Source organism: Triturus cristatus, chromosome 4_1 (genome assembly GCF_964204655.1).
Source record: "Triturus cristatus chromosome 4_1, aTriCri1.1, whole genome shotgun sequence".
NCBI lineage: Eukaryota > Metazoa > Chordata > Amphibia > Caudata > Salamandridae > Triturus > Triturus cristatus.
Window position 1 is genome coordinate 1,216,118,500 of NC_140585.1, and position 12,084 is coordinate 1,216,130,583.

Genomic DNA, 12,084 nt, shown 5'->3' on the forward strand with positions numbered 1-12,084 from the left:
ATTATGCATCTGTCTACTGATGGCCTAAACTGAGATGTTCTTGAGTGGTTGAGGGCCATCCTGGATGTTTCTGTGGACAGGCTAGGATTCTCTGGGAACTCTCCGTGGCCATAGACACGGTTACCCATGATCTCCTTCTCCACCGCCTTTCGACCACAGGCATCCATGACAAGTCCCTCCATTGGATCTATTCGAATGCCTCTCTCTACTCTCAAGCTGTTGATTGCCCTCCCCTCTCTCAATCTGAATTCAGCCTCTAGAGAAAGTAAATTGATCTGCTTGGTCAGAATTGGATCTTTGTCAGCAAAGAGCTATGTTTAAAACATTTTTGAAAACCATGTGGCTTGCTTCAGAAGGAATAGTGAAGGAAAGCGGATGCCACCGAGAAGAGCCCTACACAACAAAGACGCATCAGCTTTTTGCTTTCGCCTAAATCAGGTGTAGAGCGAAGCTTTCGAGATGCAGAGTGAAGGGAACCACTGGGAGAGCAGGGAGGGCTTGAGTTGTGAAGAGTGGTGTGGACAAAGGGAAGATCTTGAAATCAATATTCTCCCATAACCATCGCAAGTTAATTCCCTCATCACATTAAAAAAAAATCGGAAACATTTCCTTTTTTTCAACACCATGTTCTGGTTCACGTCTTAATTTTCCATTGTTATCCAATCATGTTTTCCTTCCACATCCAATTTTCGGCCAAATTGTATTACTTTGTCGCAGTCTGCTTTTGTGGGAGAAATCTTACTTTTACTCTGCTGCGCCGCATTCCATTTTTTTCTCAAACACGTTGTTTTCTATCTAGATCATTCTGTACCTCTCCATATAACTCTAGCTGCCTCTGACATATTATACCTATCACTGAAACCTATTCTGAAAACCTTTCTGTGCCTAATTAAAAAGCAGGTGAGCAAAAAGTATTGTCTGCGCCCAAAACCATTCCTTGATTCACAGAGGGCGCATCTGCTTATTTCTAAAAGCAAGAATGGAACTTAATTTCGGCCGCCGGGGGGATTGATTCCTTTACATGCAAGCAACAGAACTAACGATGGGGAATAAAACTAGAGCGAATACGCGCATTTGTGTGTCCACCCTTAGCAGTTCGCTGCAAAAGGCGCCTGTGTTTACAGAGCTTTGAAGTAACCGGAAGAGAGCACGAAGATTTTTGCATTACTTTGATATAAATAAATGAAATGATAAAAATTTTAATTCAATATCCTCATTTACATTTCTCTTCTTCAAAGTCTACACAACCAATCCTATTCTACATTTCGACACCGCAAACTACTTTCCTCCTTCACGTTCTGCCTTCGTCTTTACTCTTCTTCCCCTCCTATCGTGTCTTCCTCTTAGCGCATCTCAGATTTTATTTTTCGGCCCAGCGCTCTCCAGTCCTCGTCACCTTGCGCGTCCCCGCCTTCTGCTGGTCTTCTGCAGACAGAGACTGATTTCCCAGGGCGGCCGCTAGGTGGGGCTGTAGCCTGGCGATCGGTACCTTAGCAGCAGTGCTCGACAGGCTGCGATGGCCTCAGCATCCCGCATCACCCCGTGCCGAGAGAGCAGCAGGGCACTAGAGGGGTGACACCGACAGGGGCCTGACAGCCCCCCTCCCCCCACACACCCACCGGGCATCAATGCAGCCCCGCCGCGGCTCTTACGCTATCTGCCTCTATCCTAGCAGAGGAGGGCTGCACCTAGCTGGCATCTGAGAGCTCGCCCACTCCGAGCATCTGGGGGCCTGCACCTGGCGGGACCGAGAGGACCCTCCATCCCGAGCAGCTGGGGGTCAGCGGCTGGCTAGCGCCTGGATGCTTCTACGACGCTCTGCGAGGTAAGCCATGCCCCTCACACCCCCACCCCCTAGGATCCCCATTTTTTGGTGTTAATTAGGGTCTTTCCAATAACTCTATTGGGTGCAAGATTTGACATCGCGAGGGATCTTTCCATTGCTGTGTAAATGTATCCTGGTCTACGTTCGCTGCGCAGAAAAGGCAGCGGGGGTGTGTGGGGGGTAGGCTGGGGGCTCTATTGTCCCTTATCTATAAGGGACAAGGGAGGAAGAGACCTTTGAGATGGAAAGAGAGGCGGGAGTGAACCGGGTACTCCCCGAGCACTGTACACCGGGTTTGGGGGCGGCGGGCATAGCTCGTTGGCCCATTTTTGAGCCCGCTCCGACCTAGCGCCCAATGTAGGAGTTTCAGTGGCCCAGAGAAGCTTGCGGCGTCCCGTTCCTTGATTTGTAAAATCCCGGCCCTGGCCCTCTGCAGCAAGGGGCTAGAAGGGAAGCCCCCACCGCGGCTACAGGAAGATGGCAGATGGCTGCGTGGCCCTCTGCAGAAAGGGGCTAGAAGGGAAGCCCCCTCCGCGGCTACAGGAAGATGGCAGGTGGCTGCGTGGTCCGCAGGGTGTGAGCGCACGCTCTGTGCATATAACGGCCTTTGTGTAAAAACTGGGGGAGGGTACTAAGAGCCTTGCTAATATTCCGTAGAAAATAATCAGGCAGCCGTAGTTCATTTTTGTGTTTTTTGCTCCGTGCCCTGCCCATCCTCTGTTCACCGAACGTTAACTGTGCGCTCTCTGCTGCCATCCATGCATTGCGGTGCGTGCTTGTGTGATGGGCTCCCTCGCAGGCCGGTGCGCGTCCACCCCACTATTCACGACGGGGGGCCCACAGCTCTCCCAATGCCCCTCAGTCCTGGCAGGGCACCCCTGCTATTCTAATACTCCCTCTGCCCCTCCTCCCCAGCTCCAACCCTGATCCGCTGCACCCCTGCGCCTCCAATAATGGGACTGGCCCTCTGCTCTGCCAATGCACCCCAATGCTAGGGTCTCTGCCCCGGGCCTCGGCCCTGAGCTGCGGTGCCCACTGCTTTTAGTGCCCAGGGGCCACGCGCACAGCTCTGGCGATGCATCTCAGCCCTGCCCAACAGAGATGCAGCTATTCCATTCTCGTTTTCGACACCACACTCATTACATGGGCCAAACGCCCCCCGCCCCTTGCAGGCCATGCCCCCTTTAGAGCCTCTCCCATTGAACCCAATTGCTGTACCGTATTGTAGTGTCAAGCGCCCCACACAACATTCGGGGCGGGGACGGGTCATTTGGAGTTACACCACTGGAACATATGTGGGTGCGTATCTGTATCCTGACATACGCGCTTACACTTTTTCGCTGCTGTGATTGGCCTGCTCCCCAGGAAGCCTCTTCCTGCCATTACTTCGTGTTTGTGTGTTGGCTGGTGTTTGGTGGCAGATAGGAATTCTTAAAATACCATTTTCGCCTGTATTATCAGCTTCACTGTAAAGCACTGACATATTTCCGGTTGTTGTCGGCTCTTTGACATCAGAGCGGTCTGTGTGTCATTCACCACCGACAAACCGTGGGCAGGATGGGGCCTTACGGCCAGAGCTGCTGACTTTTGTACTAAGGAAGGAGGTCCTTGCCTTGGTATCTGCTCAATATCCTGTGATGAATCACTTAATCTCCCTGTGCCCAATAAACAATAAACACTGGCAAAGTCAATAGGTCTGGCTTTAAAAGAATATTGTTTGGTAATGTGAAGTATTACATATAAATAGGATGGTAATAATATTGGTGTAGGATGAAATTCAAGTGACAGTCGCACTGTCAGACCAGACCTAAACATCCATGTAGGTTAATGGCTGCCCTCCCCCATCTGTGCTGCAGCCAGCAAAAAGACAATAATCTAGTTATCTAAGACACTTTCATAATACTATAGTGTCATGTATACCACTCTCTATATATCCTCTAGCTGCTCAACTCTCTTGGCTCATCTCAAGCCTCTTTCTACTACTCTTTGCAATGCACTAGCATATTTCTCACCCCCTACCTCTATCAATATATCCATTACCTCCACTATCTCATTCATCACAAACCCCATACCACTTCTATGATCCCCAAAATAACCCTTTTGAGACTCTTCCCTACTCCTTACATTATCTCATACCTCTTTTTACTATTCCGATCCCCCAGAACAATCCAGCCATCGCCGCACCATTGGTCCAACTGGCCAATTACAACGTTGGCGGTTGGACTGCCATTGCACCACCGAAGTGGCCAGGTAACTGCCGTTCCTTGGCAGTGGCGCGGCGGTCAGGGCCTCAGTAATATGCTGGTGGCACCGTTGCAGCACCGCCATCCATATTACGAGATTCAGGACCACCAGTGGTGTCATGGTGGTCTTGAAACAAAGGCTAGCTGTCCTGAAACAAAGTGGGCCCTACAGGGCCCCCTGTTGCCCATTTGCATGGGTATGCATGCAGGGGGGCACTCCAGTTCCTGCACGGCATGGACTTTACAGTACATGCTGGGCAGAACCTTTTTTGGCATTCCCATTGCGGTGTCCATTTTCAGAGGCACCGCCGTGGGACCACCTAAAAAAGCCTGCCAGACACGAGGAAACTCGTAATCTGGAGTGTGGTATGGACACACGGGCTTGGTGGTGAGGGAGCGGACCGCCTGCATTGTGGTCAGCTCCTGCACCGCCAAATTCTTAATTAGGCCCTTAGTGTCTATAGTAATCTGGCAATCAGCCACGAGAGCTCTGCCAATGCACATCTGCCTAATCTGGTGTGCTCGCCCAAAGTACATCAACCTTGGCCTGCTGTACCTCTCTGCAGTGCTGAAAAGAAAGCCATGCAGTCTGGCGATGGACTGCATTTCTTCATTATTCAAAGGCTTGCAACATTATTAAATATTTACAGATTCTTTCTATAATCAATGCTGACCCTCATCGTAGCCGTGCCAACACACCCACCTCCACCATCTTTACTTGAAAGAACCTCTTCTGCTATTCCAGGAACGGGGCTCTCGTGGCGCTCTGACAAACAGCTCAATCAGGACAGAGAGCACTCAGTGCTATTGCTGCACTGGGCCCATTATCCAGTGTCACTAATGCACCTCACTCCCGACCTGCAGTACAGCTTCTATTCAAGTTCCAAAGCCATACACGGATCTGCAGCTGAACCTTCATAGTGACCTCCTCACTCCACTGCAATTCAACGACTGGGGCGCATAGATCTCTGGAAGTGCACCTTGACCTGGAACTGCACTCCTATTGTTCAGTATTGGGATTTATACATAGCCCCAACAGTGACCCTACTCCTGATTTACAGCCCCCCGTGCTATTCCAGTAATGGGTCCCACACATAGTGCTGCCGATATACCTCAACCCTTACCCGCGCACACCTGCACTATTCCAGTACTGGGACAAACACAGCTCTGCCTTTGCACCCAGCCAAACCTCTTGCTGTTCCCGTGGCCTACACACAGCTCTGCTGAAGCACCTCAAGCCTGATCTGCAGTGTGCACTGATGCTCCAGATCTGTGGCCCAGACAAGGCTCTGCTAATGCACCTCAAGCCTGACCTGCATTAACCCCTGGTGCTCTTGGCTTGGGGTCCACACAGAGCTCTGTCAATGCCTGACCTGCATCATGTCCTGATGCTCTTGTCCTGAGGCCCACAGAGTCAAGTGTTTAAATGTTTTTTGCGTTGAAAAATGTAGTAAACCCTTCCCTTATCTTAACGAAGGAGGTGATTACATTCCAAGGAGCGTGCCTTTCGTGCACAGCCACAGCCTTGAAACACAAAAGTCACGAAATCGGCAACAATAGAGGGCGGCACAGCATAAACGACACCTGGAGCAGTATGGTCAAATACGACATGATCTGCAGGGGCCTAGTAAGCAGTAGCCCATCGTATTGTATTGTAATGTAATTGCATTTATATAGCGCCTATTACTCCTGACGAGGCGTCAACGTGCTTTTTTGGCGAGTAGAACGCTACTCCGGAACACATAAAGGATTAGTGGTGAATTAGTATAGTTAAATATGAAATAAATTTGAGTGGTGGATATGTTAGTCTGTTATTTGGATTGAAATGGATAGTGGAAGGATAGAAGAGGAAAGGATTACAAATTATTTTTGTTTTGTTTTGGAGCTCATAGCAGTAGAGGAGGCTTGGAATGAGTAAAAGGGAGGTGGAGGGTGTGAGAACTTGGCTTGGTATATGGTGCACACTTACGCAAGTGGGCACCCTGCACGAATCCAGAGAACCCTTATGGTGATTTTAGTGGTCTTAGACAACCTTAGAAAGCTCTCTAAGTGGTAGCTGTGGAGAGCAGCATTCAGGCTTAGTTCAGAAGGAGTGTAAAGCAGCTTGTTTTACTAGAGCATAATCTTATTGGTATAGATTAGGTGTATTTATAAAAATATGTATTTATTATAAGACACTCACTGACAGATACAGATATCTCCTAGCCAGAGATATACGCAATGAACACAATTACATTGCAATAGAAACATGTAAGTAGCATGTATACACAGTGGTCGCCAGGGGGAGAACAAACCATATACTAAAATAGTGGTATGCACACCACAACTCAAGTCAAGACTATACCCAGTAGACGTAGAAGTGCCGGGGACCCAAGGAACCACCCGAGGTAAGTAACCAGGAATCCTACGGAGGCTGTGTGCAGAGTGGGGTCACCACTGCGGGCTCAATACAAGTCAATGGGTAAGTCGCGGTTGCAGTTTTAAAGAAGAAGGACCCTTCCCAGTGGACCCTGAAGAAACCCTGTGGAAGACAGAAGGTTGGAGAGCCACCCCACCCATGGGTACCCTAGGAACCAGGATATCTACATCAGGGAAGCTGGGTGCCTAGGTGTGAAGTGACATCGGAAACCGCAGTCAAACTCAATGGAGAACTTCAGGAAGATGCTGCTGCTGGAGAAAGTGAAAGTGTCCGGTGGAATCCAAAGGTGGATTAAGGATGAGAAGTACATGCAAGCAGAGGCGACAGAGTCTATGCCACATTGAAGTGACCAGGCGGCCCGGAAGTCGAATTCCCACTGAAGTCGAGTGTCGCAGGAGAGCTGACGGTGACCTTGAAACTGCAGCTGTGCAAACCAGTCGATGCTGTGGAAGACCAGGGGTCGGTGTCCGTCGGAGGCACCAACAAGCCTTTGCAACTGCAACCAACGTGGAAACTGAATAAGGTACAGTGTCGGGACCAGCAAGGTCCAGGTGACTCACCACAAGCGGACAGTGGGGAGGATACTCCTTTGTCCTTTGTCCAGTATCGCGCCAGAGCGGGAGCCGACGGCTCCCTGAGCTGGCTTGAACTGGACTAGGCAAGGAGGGCACCAAATGTGCATTTCAAGCAGACTGAGTGGCGCTGGCAAGCGCTCCTACCCTGCCCCAATACACTAAATTCTGTCTGGCAGGTGGTCACAGCTATAAAAATATCAAAGCTGTTCCTTAAGTGAGTGAGACGGACCATGTGGTGTTCAAAAAAGTTTGTTTGGATATAGGAACCCTCACACAACCATCAGGATGTCGTGCTTCACGCACCCATCAGGATGTAGTGCTTCATCATCGGGCTGCTCCACGTCGAGTCGGCTGGTGCAATACCCGACGGGCTCTTTGTTAGGGAGCACTCTTATGGAGATCTTTTTATCCAATACAGCCGTTAGGTGAGGTGGGAGTGAGGGGCTCTATTGTAATGTAGATGAAGGAGAGTAGTTGCTAGTTAAAATATGGAAGGGAGTGCTTTCTCAATCAGTTTATTATGAATCCTCCTTACCTAATTAAAAACTATGAGGTTGAGTGTTAGTAACGTAGGTTAATGTGCTAGGTTATAGACACTGCCTCATCGGGGTCAACATGTTTCTCGCTCTGACTGAGGATTACTCTAGCGATTCTTCAGGACCTAGTGTATTCTATCTACATTTGAACTTAAACTGTATATCCAATTGACAGTAAGCATTCTCATTTGTAGCTGGTATTTTACCTGCAACTCGGTCTACCTGTGACAGGATACCTATTGTTCTGCCTTCCCCTGCTCAAGCTTGGCTCAGCAGCAGGAGGGCATAATCGTGTCTCTGGTCTGCAGCAGCCATGTTGTGCTGTCAGGGTCTAGAAGTCTGGTACCGGAAGAACTGAGGGCCTCCTGGAGGAGCTTTACAGTGCAGGGAATCATCTCTCCCACACTATTTATGGTGTGGCGGTATGAATCCAATGTGTTTGATACCAAACATGACAGGGTCCGTTACAGCCAGTTTAGAGATGGTCATCGCGTAATGAAGCATGGCCAATCTATGTATTCTAATGGCTGATGCACTTACAGCCTGGGAGAATAGACTCTGAAGTTTGCAGGGGTGTCCTGCTCATGCAGGGGCACCCTCACACTTATAACCAAGCTCCCTGCCTTCAGGATTGAAGTGTCTGCTTTAAGGGTGACATATAGGTTTTAAGTGCAATGACCTTAGATATAGGGAAACGTATATCTTTCGTAAGTGGTGCTAGCACCAGCTTACACAGGCTGCAATGGCAGGCTTGTAGTTACAGTTTGAGTGGTCCCCCATGGGTGGCATAATACATGCTTCAGCCCATGGGGGACCCCTGGTGTACTTATGCCCTGGGTACCTCAGTACCATACACTAGGGACTGATAAGGGTACACCAGTGTCCAATCTGGGATATACCTACGTACTTACCATACCAATTTAGGGGAGACAGCACAGAGACTGGGGTCCTGGTTAGCAGGATCCCAGTCAGACAAGTCAGAAACAGCATAGCACCAGGCAAAAAGTGGGGGTAACCATAACAGCAGATCCTACTTTCCTACAGAGTGGGAAGAGTCAGAGGGAAGGGTTTAAAAAAAGCTTGTTTTGAGGGATCTGAATAGTAAAAGAGGTATGAGATGATACAAGAAGGGGTAGAGTAGGGAAGAGTCTAGAAAGAGTTATTTCGGGGATCATAGTAGTGGTATGGGGTTTGGGATGAATGAGAGAGTGGAGGTAGAGGATATATTGAGAGCGGTATAGGGTGAGAAATAGGGTATTGCATTGGATATGCTGAATTAAAAGAAAAGTAATAAAAATATAGATCCATATGTAAATGGAAGGTATATAGATGCATAAAGGAAGGTATTATATGTAGATTAAAGATGCATCAAATAAAGTCCGGCTTTCAAATGTTGCTGTACTTTAAATTAATTAAATATATATATATATATATATATATATATATATATATATATATATATATATATATATATATATATATATATATATATATAATACATATTTATAATTCAATAGTGAAGGAATTGTAGATAAATAGTTATGATAAAAGATTTACTTATTTTTGCAGTCACTAATATACATGTTAAAACTTAGAATAATGTAACTATCAGCAATATGTACATTTGTTAAGTTAAGCAGAAGTAACAAATTCTATATTTAAAAAGAACATAATTATTCTAAACGTTTATACAAAGCAATACACATATATAGGTACATATCCATAGTACAAATAACAGCTTATATACAGAGGGATATGCTGTAAATTTCTGTTTGTGTATGGTGGTTATGTGGGGAAGAGCCAATTCTTGAGTAGTTTTCCGAGGATAAGGTGGTTATCCGTGGATCTTATGTTTTGGGTTAAAGAGTTCCATAGTTTGGCTGCTTGAACAGAGAAGGATGTGCCACCTATGTTTTTTTCTTGTATTTTGGGATTTTGAGGCGAGGTCCAACTCTGAAGCTGAGGATCCTTTGTTGAATGTGTTTGGTGATTTTATTCCTGATGAAGAGTGGTCCTGTTTCATGTAATGATCTGTTGGTGATACAAAGCAGCTTGAACGTGGATCTTCTGACAACTGGTAATCAATGCAGGGCTTTCAAGGCAGGGGAGATGTGGTTTTGCAGTTTTATATGTAAAAGTAGTCTGGCAGCCGAGTTCTGAATCTGTTGTAGTCTTTGCATGGTCATTAAAGGTGATACGCTGTAGAGGCTATTGGCGTAATCGAGTTTGGACACAATAAGGGACATGGTAGCCTGGACCTTGTGTGGAAATCCCAAATGGGGGAAGATTTGTCACAGAGTTTTTATAATAACAAAGCTTGATCCTGTTAGTTTGTCCACTTGGGCATTCATTGTTAGCTTGGAGTTCATGGTCATTCCGAGGTTTCTTACTTCCTTCGATAGTTTAGGCGGTGTTCCCAGATCATCAGACCAGGCAGTGAGTGGGTCATAGTGTTTCCAATCGCTACTCATGAGTATTTCCGTTATAGAAGCATTCAATTTGAGATGGCTCCATGTCATCTATTGTTCTGCGGCTCTGAGACAACTGAAAATTGGCGAGTTTCCAATGTCTTTGGGGCATCCCAGTTTAGGGAGTATTTGCGTGTCATCTGCATAGTTATAGCACGTGAGGTGTAATTGATTGATCAGCGCCGGTAATGACTTCACGTAGATGTTGAAAAGCATGGGCGAGAAGATAGAGCCTTGAGGGACCCCTGATTTTATGAAAATACAGTTTGAACAAGAAAGGTCGGGTATGGATGAAATTAGTTCTGTTGCGAAGGTAGAATGTGATCCAGTATAGTGCAGTCCCCTCTATGCCAGTTTCATAGACTCTTTGTATCAGAGTGTCATGGTCAACCGTGCTAAAGGCACCAAGAGGAGTAGAGTAGCACAGCAAACCAGTTGCGGTCAACTGTGTTCTTCAGGTCATCCCAGATGGCAAGGAGGGTAGATTCTGTGCCTCTTCCTGGACGGAATCCCGTTTGGAATTCTGAAAGTATGGCATTATCTTCAATGAATTGTGACATCTGGGCGAATGCTGCTCTTTCTATCACTTTGCCCAGGAACGGTCCATTTGTAATTGGTCTGTAGTGGTCAGGGTTCAGCGGCTCCACGTTGGTGTTCTTCAGTAATCAGCGTATGTATGACTTTTTGAGTTCTTCTGGAAACATTCCGGTAGTTAAGGAGTTGATGATTCTTCTTACTGGAGTAGCAGCAGAAGTTGTTAGAAAAATAGTTTTGAAGGTTTGCGGTGGACACGGGCTCGAAGGGCTGCCGGTAGGCCTGCTTGCTTTGAGCAGGTTTATAAATTAATTGTGTGAAATGTGTTGCAAAGAATGGAGAGGCTGAGTTAGAGTATTCTTGGATTCTTTTGTAAAAGGGTCCATGCTGGTGCTTTGTCTTTGTTTTAAGTATGAGTCCAACGTGTTTGCTTTGGCCGTGTAATGATGTGCCAGTTTGTCTGTGAAATCTTGAGGTACGGGGTGAGCTCCTTCTAAGCATTTTGGTTTACGAAATTCATTGAGAATTTTATAGAATTCTTAATTTGCTCATTTACCATTTTGAATTCTGCCTGAATAGTATATTTTCTTCACTTTAAGCCTCATAATTATGGAGATCTCAGTCTGTAGGGCAAACTCACCTGGAGTACTGTATCCAGTCATTCATGAGAATTCATCTGGAGTATTGTGTTCACTCACTGTGAGACCTCAGCACAAGTATTGTAACACTCATTGGTGTATCCCCCTCGTTGGTGAGGTTTCATCTGGGGTACTGTGTTCGCTCACTGGTTAGACATCACCACAAGTAGTGTGCCCGCTCATTGATGAGACTACATCTCGAGTATTGTGTCCAGTGCTTAGTTTGTAAAAGAACGATTGCCGGTGCCTGAAACTCTGCTCAGAAGCCCAGTGCAATTAAACGTAGGGGCACGGAATACAACGGCTGGTAGTCTGCTACCAGACACTCCCTCTCCCTTTATCTTACTGCTGCAGCTTCCTGCTTTAATCTTTTGTGACCGTTTTGTTTCTTTCTCTTCCTCCGTCTTTCCGATATGTGAAATTTCCTTCACTTGAACTCGGTAAATAACTGATGTGATAAAAACAGTGCTGGTCCCCAAAAATAAGTGCCGGTGCCCACCACCCGCTCAAATTGAGCACTGGTGTCCACTCATTGGTGAGGCTTCAGCTGAAGTGCTTTGTTTGCTCATTGTTCAAACCCACCTCGAGTATTGTGCCCGCTCATTGGTGAGATCGAATCTCTAGTATTGAGTCCACTCATGCCCAGTTACTTACCAGTAGACTTCATTACTCCGACTACAGGTCTTCCTCGCCTCAGTCCTTACCACGTAAGTCGTCCTCTGCTCCCACAGAAACTGATTACCTTAACCAGCCAGAAAATACAGCCAATATGGCCACCCCTATGCCAGCATGCTATATAACCGGAAGGCCCACATAGACACATCCTGACATATCCAAGCACAACAG

General features: G+C 47.0%; 1 protein-coding gene across 1 annotated transcript in view; it reads left to right on the top strand.

Annotated features, from left to right (window-relative positions):
• Window positions 1-1,498: 1,498 nt before the first annotated feature.
• B4GALNT1 (beta-1,4-N-acetyl-galactosaminyltransferase 1) overlaps window positions 1,499-12,084 on the top strand; it is a 693,972-nt gene continuing 683,386 nt past the window's right edge. Inside the window, exon 1 of the mRNA XM_085654571.1 lies at window positions 1,499-1,825. The gene's annotated coding sequence lies outside the window, so the exon portion shown is untranslated. The remainder of the gene's footprint in view (window positions 1,826-12,084) is intronic.